This window comes from Macaca thibetana, chromosome 3 (assembly GCF_024542745.1).
Source record: "Macaca thibetana thibetana isolate TM-01 chromosome 3, ASM2454274v1, whole genome shotgun sequence".
NCBI lineage: Eukaryota > Metazoa > Chordata > Mammalia > Primates > Cercopithecidae > Macaca > Macaca thibetana.
The window spans coordinates 119,845,846-119,864,615 of record NC_065580.1 but is presented as its reverse complement, the minus strand read 5'-3'; positions in this window follow the sequence as shown (position 1 = coordinate 119,864,615).

Sequence of the window (18,770 nt, the reverse complement as noted above, 5' to 3'; positions counted from 1 at the left end):
ACATTTTCAATAAAAAGAACAAACAGAAAAAATTTTAAAAACCATACAACACAGGGAAAGGAGATCCAAATTATGCACAATTTGAATTTCCAAGAAACAAAACTGAAACAATGACATCAAAAAACAATTTAAAGACACAATTCAATAAATAAAAATGATTTGAACTTACACTCTGAAAGACTATACCAGGTGAAATGTTTCCTAAAGTGGTTGATATTGAGGCATAGAATGGAACTCATGCATAAATACTTGGGCACTCTTACAAAAAAGATCAAGTCATTTATAATGAAAAAAAATTAGTCTCTCACTTCTCTACGGCAATAGTCAAGATTCGTTGTGAGAAGACAGTAAAATTGCATTAAATATTTGTGAGAAAATAAACTGTGAGTATTTTAAATTCAGCCAAATTGTTCTGTTAGAATAAAGGTTGCAAAACAAGAGGTTTCAACATGCAAGAAGTCAGGAAATATTTTTTCTTGACAAAATTTCTAGAAGACACGCTTCTAGCCAACTAAAATATTCCTAAAAAATGGTGATAAAAAGACTGGCTGTAAACTTGGAATACATGTAACTAAATTAATATGACAAAAGATGGATTTTAGGGTGACAAAGGAGAATGGAAACGTCATATAATGATGCAGGAAATTGAAACAAAGTGGTGAAGAGGGTGAGAAGCAAACTCAATAGTTGCCTCACGAATAAGAGCTGGCAGTCAAAGGACAACATACAAAGTTTACAAATCCTCTGATGGAAATTTGAGTATAATTAACAATACACCAAGAAAGATAAACTTATGACTTAATTGGGTGGTTGAGAAGAGAGTTTAGAAGGGCTAAAAGAGAGCATAAGCCAATTTCATCATGGCTTACAGTTAGAATTCACAGATACTGTCCAAATCATTAGAGATAAAGCTAACATATTGCTTTTAATTATAAAGAAATATAAAACTTGTAAATAGCAGAACTAGACACAACATACACACACACACGCACACACACATGCTGTGCACAAACGTGTGCACACAGTGTACCCAAGGCACACGATAAAAGACTTAAGGAAAAAACAGAGAATAACATTACAAGATATAAAAAATTTAGACTGAACATATCTGTCATAAATGGGCTTAATTCACAAAAGTAAAGCAAACAAAATTTTCATATCGGCTGGTAAAACAAAACCCAGCCCTCTGCTGAGGATACCGTGGTATTCAAACGGTTAAAACTACAATGATATTCCAGCCGAATGCAGTGGTTCAGCCTGTAGTCCCAGCACTTTGGGAGACCGAAGTGGGTGGATCACTGGAGGTCAGGAGACTGAGACCTGCCTGGCCAACATTGTGAAACCCTGTCGCTACTAAAAATACAAAAATTACCTGGGCATGGTGGCATGTGCCTGTAATCCCAGCTACTCAGGAGGCTGATGCAGGAGAATCGCCTGAACCTGGGCAGCAGAGGTTGCAGTGAGCTGAAATCACGCCACTGTGCTCCAGCCTGAGCAGCAGAGTGACACTCTGTCTCAAAATAATAATAATAATAATAATAATAATAATAATAATAATAATAAAATTAAAAATGATATTCAAAGCTAAAGTGGGAAAAGAAAAAGCAAAAAAATTCATAATGGTAATGTCAGACAAAATGAAATCCAATTAACATTATTAAATGAGAAAAAGAAAAATACATAATCATGCTAAATAATACAATTATGAGTAGATATAGAACATAAATACTTTTGAATAAAGAGCAGATTATGAAGTTTTTAAAAATGAATATTCCAGGAAATAAAATGTGGAATAGAAACGCACTGGAAATAGGAAATTTTATTCACTTCTCTCAGTACAAACACAGATTAAAAGAGCCAAAAATAACATAGCCAATGTGACATGATGAACAAGTTACATCTGATTAATAGCTATTAAAATATGTGCTTTGAAAAGAATACATATATACATTTAAGTGCTTCTATGTTTACAAAAATTGACCATACATAAATGTAATATAACCAGAAATTAAATTTAAAAATAAGAAATGAATTTTTTTGTCCTAAAACTTTAAATATTCTTATTTATCTCCTTGTTCAAGGGGGAAACAAACGCCAACAAAAAATGGAAGAACAACTGGGAAAGAAAACAATGAAAATACAAGTAAAAACCTCTAGAATATAGCTTAATGAATATTAAAAGAAAATTAGCTATAGACTTAAATACTTACATCAATAAAACAAATAATGAAAGTAAGTGATTAAATATCTGACTCGAAAGGTTAGACAAAGAAAAATAAAATAAACTAAGGGAAAGCAAAGGAGGGAATTAATAGAAATGAAAGGAGAAACTGACACAGAATAGATAATTCTGAATTAGGAAGTAAATTCTAAATGTGGTCTGTTATAAAAACAGTAAAAAGATAAACCATTAGCTGATGATTACAAGAAAAATGCTCAGAATAAACAATGAGGACAAAATAACCATAAGAAAAGAGGAATTAAAAGAGTGATGCATGTACTTTGCTCAATTCCATGCCAATACTTTTGGAACTGTGGTTGAAATGATAATCATGTTACTACCTACATATTCTGAAAAAATATTTGGAAAAATAATTTTAGTCTCAATGTGATTAAAATTTAAGTGAAAACAAGTTGTACTATTATAGAACCTTAATAATTAATATATCGTGGCACTGATGTAAGATAATTCAAAAATACACATACATGCATATGAAAATTTAGCTTAAATTAAATTTGGTATCTCAAATCAGTGGGGTAATATATGGACTATACAATATATATTATTGAGAAAATGAGACTATCCATTGGGAAAGAAATTAATTTGAACACTTCACACTGAACAGCTTGAAAAAATTCTATATGAGTCAAAAATTTAAATATACTTAATGAAAATTAGAATCCATTTATGACATTACAGTGGAAAAGGAATTTCCAATCATAATTCAAAATTCAAAAGACACCAAGGAATAAGATGAAATATTCTATTACAGAGAAGTTAGTAAGCACAACCACAAAACATATGCTTGGTAAAAACAAACAACAAACAAATGTAATTTAAGCACAGTAAAGTTCAAACTACAGGAGAAATGCTCCAGGTTAGATCACAAATCAGGGGATGATTTCATTATATATCAATCCATCCTATAAGCCAATGCAACTTTTAAAAATCTATTGCCTTCCACCCCTTAAATTCTCATAAAGATAAGTGACTTAAAACATCAGACAGTGTGATCAAACTCCCTCAAGCTCATTATCAATCGACAAAAGTTTAAAGTTTGTTACTGTTCTCTATTAGTAAGGCTGTGGGAAACAGGGGATCACACACACTGTTGGCGGAAATGTAAATTGGTTAAACACCTATGGGAGAGGGAGTGTAGTCGATCAATATTCATCAAAAATGTCAATATATATATATCTTTTGGCCCATCAATTCTACTTTTAGGAATTTATGCTATGGACATAGTCACACATTTAAAAAATAGTGGATATACAGTATTATTCATTGCAACATTGTTTTTAACAGCAAAAACAGTGGAAAAAATCCTAAATTTTCATCTGTATGGGATGGTGAAATAAATTCTGTCCTTTTTTTTCCTAACACCAATATGAAACTATAAAAAAGGGAGTTCCCTATGTAGTAAAATGGAAATATCTTCAGGATACATAGTCAAGTTAGTAAGTTAAGATGCAGCATACCGTGTATCACATGCTACCATTTGTATTAAGAAGCTTGCTGGGCTGTCTGTGGTGGCTCACTCTTATATTCTCAGCATTTTGGGAGGCTGAGGTGGGAGAATTGCTTGAGGCCAGGAGTTCCAGACCAGCTTGGACAACATAGTGAGACTTTGGTCTCTACAAAATAACTAAAAATTAGCTAGGTGTGATGGCACTCCCCCTGTAGTCTTACCTACTTGGGAGACTGAGGTGGGAGGTTGCAGGGAGATGTAATCACACCACTGCACTCTAGCCTGGGCAATAGAGCAAGGTCCTGTCTAAAAAAAAAAAAAAAAAAAAAAAAAAAAAAACTGAAAAATGAGATGTAATTTTTGCTTGTCTGTGTGTGTAACATATGTCTAGAAGGACACGCAAGAAAGTAATAATGGTAGTTACTTGGTTGAAGATGAGATGGATAGTAATTTGATAGATGGGACAGATTTCTTACTCTATTATTTTACTGTTTGACTCTTAACCATATAATTGTAATACATTTTTCAAGAATTCAGTAACTTCTGTGAATACAAATGTTACCATATTTCTTTATGTTTGGGGAGGAGGGAGCCAAGTCTTAATAGATCTGACTGAGATTCAATGACGACTCTGAAACACATTCTAAATCTTTTGACACTTAGGTTTTTGCTATGGAGTTTCCTAGTGCCTGATACTAAACTTTCATTTAATGGAAATGATTACTTTTTCCCGTAAGTATTTTTGATAATCTTCACTTGAAATGTCAATTATTTCTGAGACATGAGTTTTTTTCTCTGTGCATTAATTGTTTCTGCAATAATTATGTTCAACAGTTTGATATCAATTGTTTTAATAGCTTAAACAGTAATAAAATTGCTCTTTTAGGTGTTATGACTATGTTATAACTGCATTTATGGCATTTATATTAAATAGATGTAATCAACATAGTCATAGGTCAACTGTGGACATGTGAAATCTGAGACAGGCAAATTTATTTTCTGATTACACTGCTAAAGTGACCCATGAACTAGAAAAATTCTTCTTAAGATGGAACTGAGGTTTTGGAGAAGCACCTGAAGAAATGAGAAAGGAAAGATGCATGCACACAGTTGCCTGGTTGGCCAACTCCGAGCGTCAGATGGAGACACAGGTGTGGCAGATTGATCACCAGCAACCTATGTAGAATTGCCAGCTAAGTCTAGGTAATGTTTTGTAATTTTCCTTGTGATTTCTTTTTGATGTATTGATTATTTAAGAGCATGTTTTTAAATTTTAATTATTAAATTTGGATAATTATTAAGAGCATGTTATTTAATTTTAAGAGCATATTATTTAATTTTAAGAGCATGTGATTTAATTTGCACATTTTTATGAATTTCTCAAACTTTCTTCTGTCATTGATTTCTATTCAACTGTGGCTGGGGAATACACTTTGTATGGCTTCAATCCTTTTACGTTGACTGATGCTTGTAAGAATTCGTGTGTGGTCTATGCTGGAGACTGTTCCATGTGTGCTTGAGAGGAATCTGCACTCTGCTGTGGGGTGGAGGGTTCTCTAGATGTCTGTTAGGTTTACATGGTTTATAATGTTGTTCAACTATTTTCTTACTAATTTCTGCCTAGTTGTTCTACCTAATATTAGAAAGCAATAACAAGTATTATTAAGCAACTGTTCTATTACAGACATTGAACTAAATTTGTGACCTTATTTCTATGTATAGGTCTCAAAAATAATGACAACAAAGAATATTGCAATTCAAAAATATTTTAAAACTAAGTAACTATGTACATGAATTCCTTCCTATTATGAAGCAATTTAAAAGACCAAAGTAAATATACTAAGGCTCTGAGAATAAGGCATAAAGTGGAAATCACAGCACCTAAAATTAGGAACATCTGGAAATCTGTCTGCTCTGCCATAGCTGTTGGATAGATGGTCACAGGTGCTGTCCATTCCCATTACAGGTTAAATAATGAGAAGAGCCATAGCTTCACATGTTCTGCTGCTTTTTTTCCCATCCGCAAGTCTTTTCTGTATTAAATAACTCAGGACAGCTACTTTTGATTGATGTATTATCATATCACAGATGCTTGTTACTGTTTGTTCTCTGGTATTTGTGTTCTTTTATTATACTTTAAGTTCTGGCATATGTGTGCAGAATGTGCACGTTTGTTACATTTTTTATGATTTCTTTGTGATTCGTGTGTATTTTTGTGATTTGTGTGTATTTTTGTGATTTTTTGATTTTTTGTGTATTTGTGATTTTTACAAGGCAGAATTCTACTTGTAGGTAGGAATTCTGTAATGTGAATCGGGGGCATTATATATTTACCAAAAACTCATGTCTGTTTCTTTCTGGTCTTATTTCTAAGCCAATTGTCCTCTAACTCTTGGTCTAGAGTCTCTATACTTAAAAAAATTATTGATGATCCTAAAAATGTTATTGTTTATGTGTTTTCTGAGTATTGAAATCAATTATATTAGAAATTAAACAAGTAAAGTTGAAAATATTTATTAATTAATTTTAAAATAATAAATCTACAATGTCAGCTTTTTTTCATGAAAAATAAATATATTTACCAAAACAAAAAAATATGGGAAAAGTGACATTATATGTTTGCAGATTTCTTTACTGCCTGAATTAACAGAAGATAGCTGGATTTATGTACCTGTTTCTATTAATATAGCCAATCTGTTTCAATTTGTGGTTTTGGTTGAAATATACGAAAGCAAATGTGTCCTCACACAGATATGTAGTTGGAAAACTGAGTAGGATTTTAAAAGTATTCTCATTGTAGATATTAATTGGAACTACAATTATAGACATTTTTCTTGAATTCTAGATCAAAACGGGATAAGAGACAATTTCTTAAAGGTTAGTTGCAATGAACTTTGCATACAGGGTGGCATTAAAGTCCATTGATCTATCTTGCATTTGAATATATCTTTTATCTACACATGATTGTTGTTATGTAATGATTTGGTCATTTGGAAAATATTGGGTCACTGTCTTATGCAAGTCTTCCTTTAATTGTTAGAAATGTAAAAGCTTTTGATTGGAACAGTTTCAGAAGCAACGGAATGAGTTCTTCTTTCTACCTCTGGTAGAATTTGGCTGTGAATCCGTCTGGTCCTGGACATTTTTCGGTTGGTAGGCTATTAACTATTGCCTCAATTTCAGGACCTATTATTGGTCTATTCAGGGATTCAACTTCTTGCTGGTTTAGTCTTGGGGGGGTGTATGTGTCCAGGAATTTATCCATCTCTTCTAGATTTTTTAGTTTATTTGCATAGAGGTGTTTATAGTATTCTATGATGGTAGTTTGTATTTCTGTGGGATTGGTGGTAATATCCCCTTTATCATTTTTTATTGCGTTTATTTGATTCTTCTCTCTTTTCTTCTTTATTAGTCTTGCTAGCGTTCTATCAATTTTGTTGATCTTTTCCCTAATTCATTTTATGAGGCCAACATCATCCTGATACCAGAACCTGGCAGAGACACACACAAAAAAGAGAATTTTAGACCAATATCCCTGATGAACATCAATGCAAAAATCCTCAATAAAATACTGGCAAACCGAATCCAGCAGCACATCAAAAAGCTTATCCACCACGATCAAGTTGGCTTCATCCCTGGGATGCAAGGCAGGTTCAATGTACACAAATCAATAAACGTAATCCAGCATATAAACAGATCCAAAGACAAAAACCACATGATTATCTCAATAGATGCAGAAAAGGCCTTCAACAAAATTCAACAGCCCTTCATGAGAAAAACTCTCAATAAATTCGGTATTGATGGGACGTATCTCAAAATAATAAGAGCTGTTTATGACAAACCCACAGTCAATATCGTAGTGAATGGGCAAAAAACTGGAAGCATTCCCTTTGAAAACTGACACAAGACAAGGATGCCGTCTCTCACCACTCCTATTCAACATAGTGTTGGAAGTTCTGGCCGGGGCAATCGGGAAATAAATAAAAAAGAAATAAAGGGTATTCAATTAGGAAAAGAGGAAGTCAAATTGTCCCTGTTTGCAGATGACATGATTGCATATCTAGAAAACCCCATTGTCTCAGGCCAAATCTCCTTAAGCTGATAAGCAACTTTAGCAAAGTCTCAGGATAGAAAATCAATGTGCAAAGATCACAAGCATTCTTATACACCAATAACAGACAAACAGAGAGCCAAATCATGAGTGAACTCCCGTTCACAATTGCTTCAAAGAGAATAAAATACCTAGGAATCCAGCTTGCAAGGGATGTGAAGGACCTCTTCAAGGAGAACTACAAACCACTGCTCAATGAAATAAAAGAGGACACAAACAAATGGAAGAACATACCATGCTCATGGATAGGAAGAATCAATATTGTGAAAATGGCCATACTGCCCAAGGTAATTTATAGATTCAATGCCATCCGCATCAAGCTACCAATGACTTTCTTCACAGAATTGGAAAAAACTGCTTTAAAGTTCATATGGAACCAAAAAAGAGCCCACATTGCCAAGACAATCCTAAGCCAAAAGAACAAAGCTGGAGACATCACTCTACCTGACTTCAAACTGTACTACAAGGTTGCAGTAACCAAAACAGCATGGTACTGGTACCAAAACAGAGATATAGAGCAATGGAACAGAATAGAGCCCTCAGAAACAATACCACACATCTACAACCACCTAATCTTTGACAAACCTGACAAAAACAAGAAATGGGGAAAGGATTCCCTATTTAATAAATAGTGCTGGGAAAACTGGCTAGCCATATGCAGAAAGCTGAAACTGGATCCCTTCCTTACACCTTATACAAAAATCAATATAAGATGGATTAAAGACTTAAATGTTAGACCTAAAAACCATAAAAACCCTAGAAGGAAACCTAGGCGATACCATTCAGCTCATAGGCATGGGCAAGGACTTCATGACTGAAACACCAAAAGCAATGGCTACAAAAGCAAAAATTGGCAACTGGGATCTAATTAAACTAAACAGCTTCCGCACAGCAAAAGAAATGGCCATCAGAGTGAACAGGCACCCTACAAAATGGGAGAAAATTTTTACAATCTACCCATCTGACAGAGGGCTAATATCCGGAATCTACAAAGGACTTAAACAAATTTACAAGAAAAAAATCAACAACCCCATGAAAAAGTGGGCAAAGGATATGAACAGACACTTCTCAAAAGACGACATTTATGCAGCCAACAGACAAATGAAAAAATGCTCATCATCACTGGCCATCAGAGAAATGCAAATCAATACCACAGTGAGATACCATCTCATACCAGTTAGAATGGCGATCATTAAAAAAGTCAGGAAACAACAGGTGCTGGAGAGGATGTGGAGAAATAGGAACACTTTTACACTGTTGGTGGGACTGTAAACTAGTTCAACTATTGTGGAAGACAGTGTGGTCATTCCTCAAGGATCTAGAACTAGAAATACCATTTGACCCAGCCATCCCATTACTGGTATATACCCAAAGGATTATAAATCATGCGGCTATAAAGACACATGCACACGTATGTTTATTGCAGCACTATTCACAATAGCAAAGACTTGGAACCAACCCAAATTTTCATCAGTGATAGACTGGATTAAGAAAATGTGGCACATATATACCATGGAATAATATGCAGCCATAAAAAAGGATGAGCTCATGTCTTTTATAGGGACATGGATGAAGCTGGAAACCATCATTCATAGCAAACTATTGCAAGGACAGAAAACCAAACACAGCATGTTCTCGCTCATAGGTGGGAATTGAACAATGAGAACACATGGACACAGGGTGGGGAACATCACCCACAGGGGCCTATCATGGGGAGGGGGGAGGGGGGAGGGATTGCATTGGGAGTTATACCTGATGTAAATGATGAGTTGATGGGTGCAGCACAGCAACATGGCACAAGTATACATATGTAACAAACCTGCACGTTATGCACATGTACCCTACAACTTAAAGTATAATAATAATAAATAAATTTAAAAAAAAAAGAAATGTATACTTTTCTAAAGCAAATGGGAGCTGGAGCAGCTGCAAGCTCGGTGCTTGCCAATTTGTCAGTTGTTTGAAAACTGTGCAAATTATTAGCACTTGTACTATACTTGGATACTTGGAAGCCATTTTTGCAAAATATAGGAAGCAATTTTATCCTAACGTGGATTTTAAAGCAAGCATATTGGCTAGGAAGTCATACTGAGCAGAGATTTACATCAAACTGACACTTCAAATAAAGAGTACGGTGGGAAAACGTGATGCCACTTGCCTCTTGGAAACTATGACCAGGCTTTGACCTTAGAGAAGTAAAAGGAAATTTTCTCTTCTTATGAAATTGGCTATATAAATGCATGGCTTGGATAAGCAAATACACAGAAAGAGAGAATTCCTCTAGCATTGAATAAGTTATGTGCTTGTTGTATATAATTTTAAAACTGTAGAAGTTACAAATAAAAAATCAGCCATGTCCTCATCTCCCCAAGATAGAATATCATTTGTTTTCACAAAATTGGAATCCTTCAGCATATGAATTCTCAATCTTGCTTTGTTCACTTAACATTCCATCATATAAATTTTCCTACATCATTTCTTGCCTTTAAAAATGCAGTTAATTACATTTTGTGATTGCACATTATGAGTCCACTACAATTTGTTTAACCAATATTCAATAGTGGAGATCTACATTTTTGCTCTGGTTACAAAAATGTGGTGAATATGTAAATCTGATAAATCACTTAAAGTATTTTTTTGCTATAAGCAAAATAAATTATTGGGTGACAGGGTGTCTTAATTTTTAAGGTTCTTCAGAAAACCAAATACTGCATGTTCTCACATATAAGTGGGAGCTAAATTATGAGAACACATGCACTCATAGAGGGGAACAACACACACTGGGGTTTGTCGGCAGTTGGAGGGTGGCAGGAGGGAGAGGATCAGGAAAAAACAACTAGGCTTAATACCTGGGTGATGAAATAATCTGTACAACAAACCCTCATGACACAAGTTTACCTATAAAACAAATCTGCACATGTACTCCTGAAATTAAAATAAAAGTTAAAAAAAATCATAGAGTAGCTTCTGTAAAAAACTTCTTAAGATTCTTGAAGCACATTTTGAAGTTGCTTTCCAGAAAATTTTTTATTGATTTTACATTTTAACTTTTGAGTTAAATTATTAAATTGATAAGGATTCATACAATTATTTGTAAGGTTCTTTGACACCCTGACCCTAACACAGACTGGCAGGAATTCTTTCTTGTAGTCATGTTTCCCTCCACTACCCTAGGGAGTGAGAAGTTCTAGGATGCCCAGGTGTGCTTGAGTACATTTGAGGGCAAACAAAGTTCATTGGTCAAAGCAGCTTTAAGACCAGGTATTTGCTGGGGGTAATGGGAGCTTACTGTTTCTAGAAAGAGCAGATAATAAGAATCTATTTTTCTATGGGATAAAATATTTATTTCTCCAGAAATATTTTAAAGAAATTAAAGGGTATATTTTTTCTGGAAAGTTCATAATACATGCTCTCCATTGTAGGCAGATATACCAAATAATGCTTAAAATAGTTTATAATATCATTACATGATATTAAGAGATAAATCAAGTCATCCTTTACATCCTTTTCATAAGATCTTCTCTGGACTTATCATGTGACGTGGTTTCCATTTTATATGATAGTTTCTTGTGGTTGTTGTTGGTTGGGGGACTTCTCTCATTTACTGTGTCCTCATTAAAATCTAACACTCAGCCCCAAGGGCAAACACTCTTAAAAACTTGTTGAATGGAGAAAACACTCATAAAAATTTGTTGAATGTGGCAAAGAATGCATCAATGAATGTGTATGTGAATTTTATGTGTGATAAACTAGTTACTAGATTTAGCACCAGGATGATTAACCAGTTTGTTAGGTCCTTCTTGGTTTTTCCCTTCCAAGCTGTTTGAACAGCTCAACATTACTTGAACAGTTGGGTGATCTAATTCATATTGTATTGTTTTTGCCCAGTCATTCTTAGTGTTAGATTCATAGAGTCATCAACCGATGGAGTGGTTTCAATGCTTGGAATCCAAGGGATAAAGTAATTGAAGCAAACAAAACAGGGGCACAATAAAAAGTTTCCTAACTTTTAAATTTTGTAAAAAAGATAATAAATGCAATCAATTAACTTATGCTATCACTTTTATTTCACAGGATAGAAGTCATTTTGACATCCCCAAATAGGAAGAATTTACCCTTTGGAATTCTTCTGAGAGTGGATTATATATCTAACAAATGCTTAATTGTCTGTTGATTGATGGATTAATCTTTTTTTTAGCATTGAAGATAAAATGTTTATTTTTTTCAAAGAAGAATGGCAATAGCCAATTGGAAATCTACTTATTTTTTCAACTGCAATTTTGTTTTCATTACATAGAGAAGTGACTTACTCACTTACTATTTTAAATAGCTCCTTCCCCTTGTCCTCTGAAGTTTATTGCCTACTTGTGGTGAATCCTTCCAAACAGATCATTCCACTGTACCTCAAGTTCTGGCTTTGCTTCTTATACCAAAAAATGCAAAATGTAATTTCATAGTGTTAGATGTATGTGTCAATTGTTAAAAATGAAAAAAAAATGGAATAGGCAATTTAGTTGAATTTTTTAAAAATCCACACAAATGGGGCTTGGTTGCAGCAGAAATCCATTCCTGCGCTCCTGGTCATCTGATTTGGCTCCATGAGTCTTTGTAAATTGTCCTTTTTATCCTAGCCACATTATGATTTTAAGAATATTAATTCAAATGTAAAGAAAATAATTTCATGGCAAAATATCTTGTGTGTGATTGAACTGAGGATATGTTGGCATGGGCTGGCATTCAGGAACTGATGATAAGAATACCCTCCTTCCCAGTTTGAAATTCCTCTCTTAGTGTCTATGCACCAGATCCTTAGTAAGGGCGGAACCCCTTTGTGCTGTGACAGGCATCGTCACATTGAACATATTTGAGACCTTCAATATTTGGTAGAGCTGGAGCCTGTATCTCTTTTGCTCTGCAACCATTTTATGAGAAACTCCTGAAATATCCTCCTGTAAATTTGAAATTTTAAATAGAGTGACCTATCCATAGGTTTATAAAATGAATGGTATACAATAGTTTATAATACAAAGGAAGAGCTCTTGCCCCCTTCCTCCCCACATACTTTCATACTTTCTCTCAATCTGCGGGCTATGTTTCTTTTCTTTCTTTCTTTCTTTTTCTTTTCTTTCCTTTCTTTTTTTTTTTTTTTTTTTTTTTTTGAGACAGAGTTTTGCTCTTGTTGCCCAGGCTGGAGTGCAATGGTGCGATCTTGGCTCACTGCAGTCTCCTGGGTTCAAGCGATTCTTCTGCCTTGGCCTCCCCAGTAGCTGGGATTACAGGCATGTACCACCACTCCTGGCTAATTTTGTATTTTTAGTAGAGACGAGATTTCTCCATGTTGGTCAGGCTAGTCTTGAACTCCTGACCTCAGGTGATCTACCCACCATGGCCTTTCAAAGTGCTGGGATTACAGGCATGAGCCACTGCACCCAGCCTGGGCTATTTCTTTAAACCCATATTTTCAAATTCTTCTGGGAGCTGATTCCATTTCTACTAAGTATTTATTTAATTATTGATTAATTGATTGACTTCACACTTATATAGTGACCTCCTGCCAAGACCTCAAGGCCCCCTAAAGTATCTTCAAGTGACTTAGAAAAGGCTGGTGCCTGAGTGCCACAGCTTAGTAATCAGAGGGGGACTGGACTCAGCCCCACTGGGTGATGATCTCTGGGCAAGTCACAATCACAGTAGCTATGTGTGGCACCCCCACTTCGGATTACGCTGGACAAGGAATGGGCCTTTTTTTCTTTTTTTTTTTTTTTTTTTTTTTTTTTTTTTTTTTTGAGACGGAGTCTCGCTCTGTCACCCAGGCTGGAGTGCAGTGGCCGGATCTCAGCTCACTGCAAGCTCCGCCTCCCGGGTTCACGCCATTCTCCTGCCTCAGCCTCCCGAGTAGCTGGGACTACAGGCGCCTGCCACCTTGCCCGGCTAAGTTTTTGTATTTTTAGTAGAGACGGGGTTTCACTGTGTTACCCAGGATGGTCTCGATCTCCTGACCTCGTGATCCGCCCGTCTCGGCCTCCCAAAGTGCTGGGATTACAGGCTTGAGCCACCGCGCCCGGCCGGGCCTTTTTTTCTTCAGCCCCTCCTGATTCTCATCTTGGGTTGTCTCTGACAACCCAAGATATGCTTGGTTACACTTGATATCTCTTGCTAGTAATTTCTGATCTTGGCCCACCCTGGTTCTATTTAAGTCATCATGCCAAGATCAAGAGAACCCAATCCTTCCAGAGTGTTTAAACTTAACATGCACCCTATTTTGACTTTGGAACAAAGTCATGCACACACTAACCCTAAGAAATGCTTTCTTTAAACAGACAAATGCCTATAATCCTCCTGGCATATGACTTCCAGGAAGTAAGTTGCATTGAATCAAATTTTGCTATAGGCACCAACAAAATTCATTTGAGTTACAAATTTTGTAAGGTTATGGTATGAGTATTAGGATAAAACTGTAATTTTTGTTGCTCAGGTTTAATTTATGACTCAAGACCAGAAGCTATTGCATCGGATTAAAGGGTATTAGCAAGAGCTCAGCGGACCTTACAAATAAGGCCTGCCATTTTCTGTAGAGTATAAAATGTTCTTTGATCTGGGCCCAAACAAAATCATATAGAGTTATATTATTGAGAAAGAAAATGAAACACCAAAATTGATATATGGATGAAAATCAATGGGTCCTGAAAATAGCTTTTCAGAGTATGTAATTAGTTTGATAGGAACCATCCACAATTCTCTAAATTTCCATCATTGAGGAAAAAATACAATGTATTCCTTTGTTTACCATGGTCTTTGAAAGCAGAACAAAGAGGGAATCCACTTAGATAGCCTTAATACCTTTATTTTCCAACATTATAACAGACAATCTCTTTCTTTCCCAAAATAATAGTGGCCGACACATGTGCACTGTTTGGCGTTCTTCTAAGCTTATATATAAATTGGCTCATTTAAGGAATTCAGCTTAGCCAGACCATAAGAAAGTTGGAATCTGAAATCCTCATTTGTATCTTCCAGGATTGCATGGTATTTTAAATTTCTGCTTCTCCTTAGTTCCCGAGAACTGGAAAAATTAGGATGTAGAGACCCCTTTTTTTTGTATCTTTTAGGGGTTGCATAATATCGCTCACGTGTGTTACACATTAATTCCCCTCTTAACCCTTTCCTCTGTTTGCACATGCCCAGAGATGACCTGCCCAGACTTGGCTTCATAGGCGAGATCAGCCCCTGGGAGTGGAATCTGAGCACTTTAGCTCACTCTATGGGTTGGTCTGAGTCAGATGTCTCCCCTGTGTCCAGTAGGCTGTGGTGACACTTGTACGAGTCATGAGGTACAATCTTTGCCAGAGACCATCCTGAAGTGATTTCAGACTTGGAGAACGGACTGTCAGTTGTCCCAAATCACATCCAGGAACCTCGAAGGATGGGGCCTCTGCAAGAGGAGGTGGGCTGGGTCTTCTTGGTGAGTTTTGCAGCCAACGTCTGTCAGGATGGTGTGTGGCAATGGTGAGTCAGGCAAGGCCGGGGTGGAGCCTCTGTCCACTGCTAGGAGGCTGCAGATTCCTGAAGGTTCTTCCAGAAGTGCCTCTAGATCTCCCCATCATTCCTGTTGGAGCTGATTTCTAACTGTTCCCTCTCTTTTCACGTCTCTCTTTCCTCTACACCTCAGACAGAATTACCCTGCATAAATATACATTGTTCCTATGGATTTACTATTAAAATTTCATTCATTGATCCCCATGGCTTGCAGCAGCAGCGTTTATGGGGTGCCAGGTACACTGGTCAGTGTGACCCAGTTGGGGAGCTGGTAGAAGGGGGTTGTAGGTGCCGCCGCTAGAGGGCAGGAAGCGCCATCGCAGCGCCTTATCCCTGGGCTCCAGCTCTGGGGAGTTGGGGTCACCGCGGGAAACCGAGGGAGGCTGGCCTGAGGAATTCTCACCGTGGCGCCTCCTCTCCAGCCGCGGCCCACCTTCTGCTTCAACTGGCCTCCCGTCAGGCTTAATATTCTCTCCTGGTCTAGACACCATTTCCTGAAAGTCCCTCTCAACACTCCCTTGTTTAAGTTCTTTTCTGTGACCTAAAATGCTCTTGCATACCCTCCTTCCCAGCCTGCAGAGACTCGTCTTTATGAATCTCATCTTGCTTCCTGGCGCAGCTTCCCTTTTCCCATCTGGCACGGGAAGCCGGCTGCTCCTCCTGGTTTCTCTGTATTGGACACGTATTGATCACAGTGCTCAGTGTTGCTTAGTGAGGCCTCTGTTCCTCCCATCTCACCGCGGACTCCTGGCAGGTGGTGAGCATTTCTATTCATCTTCCTTTCCGCAGGCCGGATTCAGCCTTCATGGGCACACTTTTCTGCTGAGACTCAGAAGTCTGCGAGCTCGGCTTCCAGGTGCTTGGCCATCTTCTCCGTTTTCCGCCGCCCTTCCTCACTTCTCCTTGATTGATTCCTGGGCCGCCGCTTGCCTCAGCTCCTTGTGTTCGTTCGTGAGTCGAGGCTGTGGTGGAGTCTGGAGATACTGAGCTGCTCTGGGACTTTGGAAACGCTCCTGGAACGTCTCCACTTAGCATTTTCACACCATCAGGATGATCTGTCAGAACTATTATCTCCACCATAGGGTGACGAGGTGTCCTGACTTGCCCTGAACTTTCCTGATCAGACTAAGGAAACCTCTCAGGCCTGGGCAAACCGGGATGTTCAGTGTCTGTAAATTAGAACCTGGGTTCCTCTATGGCTGGGCTCTACGTGTTTTATCTTTTAATCCCTGTAAAGTAGTATGGCACTGGAACAGGGGAAATGCTCAGTAAATGTTTGCTGAGAGAATGAATGAATGGATTAATTGCAAAAGGCTGAACAACAGCTAGGAAAAAAACAAACAAACAAGATTCAAGCTGCTGATTAGATGGCGCTGACTATGGGGGTAGGTTTTCCCAGCAGCCCTCCTGGCGCAGCTGCAGCCAAAGCTTTAACCTAGAAGCATGCATTTCAATGCTAATGCTTCGTGGCGCTGTATGATTCCCAGGAAAGAGCCAACACTGGTGCTGAGTAAGCTGCCCACTTTTATGTCTATTGCATTTTAAGTAGGAAGCCAAGAACAGAGGCAGGATGCTCTGAGGACATGAGCTAAGCCTGCTTCTAGCCCTCAACTGGCTGTTACTCACTTCTTGCCTTAATATTGATTTCATTTATTTTACTCCCAGATTTGTGTCAATATGATTTCAACAGAGAGTTTACTATTCAGCAATGATCCTTGTAACCATAAAAAAATCTCTATTTCATTGTCGATTTTTCCAGGCTTATAGTTCGGGGCTATAGATCTGATGATGTGGTGTTTTTTGTAACGGGGTTGAAGATCATTCCTTACAATGCTTGGACCCATCTGCACACCAGTTATTTATTTGAAATATTTGCCAGATTAACAAATATCTACTTGAGCCTATTCTGGGCAAGGAATTGTCTTTGGTTAAATGCCCTCCCTGAGAAACCAAGTTTAAGGGCTCCTGAACCAGGTTGGGTTAGGCGTGGGAGACACCTAGACCGACGGTGCGGGGAGCCTGGAGCCTGAGGGAAGGACCCAGGAGGCCATATGGGAGGAACAAAGCTCAGTAGTCATGAATATGAGGGTACTGGGCAGACAGGGACCAGAGGGAAATTAAGGAAATCATTGCAAGTCAGAAGTTTCAAATCAGGGTTGGAAAGAGCACCTGGAGAAATTCCCTGATGACCTGAAAGAGGGAATTTAAAAGCTGCCTGTTTTTTCCTGGGCGGAAAGGGAGCCAGTGTGGACCCGTGCAGCCTGGTTGCTCTCTACCTTTCCTATTGCTGGGAAGACCTGTTCACCAGACCAGCCTGGAGCAGTGGCTTAGGCAACCCTCAAATTTGAGTCCTGCCTCCGACCCTTCCACAAACAATTTAATATTATGAAGCCTCAGTTTCATCAGGTATAAAATTAGGTGAGGATCAGGCTGTCCTGGGCAGTTTAGGGGATCGTTAAGTGAAGGAATTTATACAGGCAGTAAAGGACTAGCTTCGTGATAGTTGTGTGTTGTCATTCATTTGAGAACCTCTTTGGATGACTTCAGGTTCAGCACACAATGAAATGTAAACCTGTGAAGTAGCCCCGTAACATATACTTGTGCTTTCAGGGAGCTCCCTGCAGAGGTATGGTTCCCTGTGATCAAGGGCTTGCAATCTAATAGTCACCGTAGGAAAAATACTTAGGTAACCACAGTAAAAACTAAAACCTGCAAAGTGCTAACAGCTAGAAGTACAGCTAAAATAACATTGAGTTTTAAAGGAGGGAGAGATTTGTTGTGTATTCTGTTTCCCAGGCTGAGATGTCTTCACAGAAAAGTCTGTGGGGTGTTTAGAGAAGTAATAATTGGACTAGTGATTCTCAACTTGGCTGCCACATGTGGAAATTTTTAGATATTAAAGATGCTTGGTTCCACCTCCAACCTACTGGTTTGGGGTGGGGCAGGGCCACGTGCATGACACAGAGCTCTACACAGCTCTCATGCCCATCAGGGGCACACATGTGGGTCTGATGCATGGAGAGGCTTGGTTTTAGTGAACATAACTAGAAGTTGTAGAAAATAAGGAATTGTAGGTGAGGGCATACTGCAGCCTGCTCTGAAGCTTGTGTAAAGAGGTTTGAGTGTCTGTCAGTGGATTTTGGGAAGCAGAGTTGCATCGCTAGACCTAAACTTTACCAAGCCCCTCCTAGATGCAGAGGGTACATGTTTAGAGGCTGCAGAGGTGCCCCAGGTGATACATGAAAAGGCTCAATGTAGTACGTGGGGTAATATGGGACCAGAGGTGGGAAACAGGCGTCCTTCTGGAGAGGGAGTTTGAGGTTCTTCTGTGTCCACTCACCTGGTAAACATTACTGTGCACTGTGCTATCAGCAGACACTGCACTTTCAGCACTGTGCTGGGGGCTGGGTGTATATGCAGTGAAGAAGCTACAG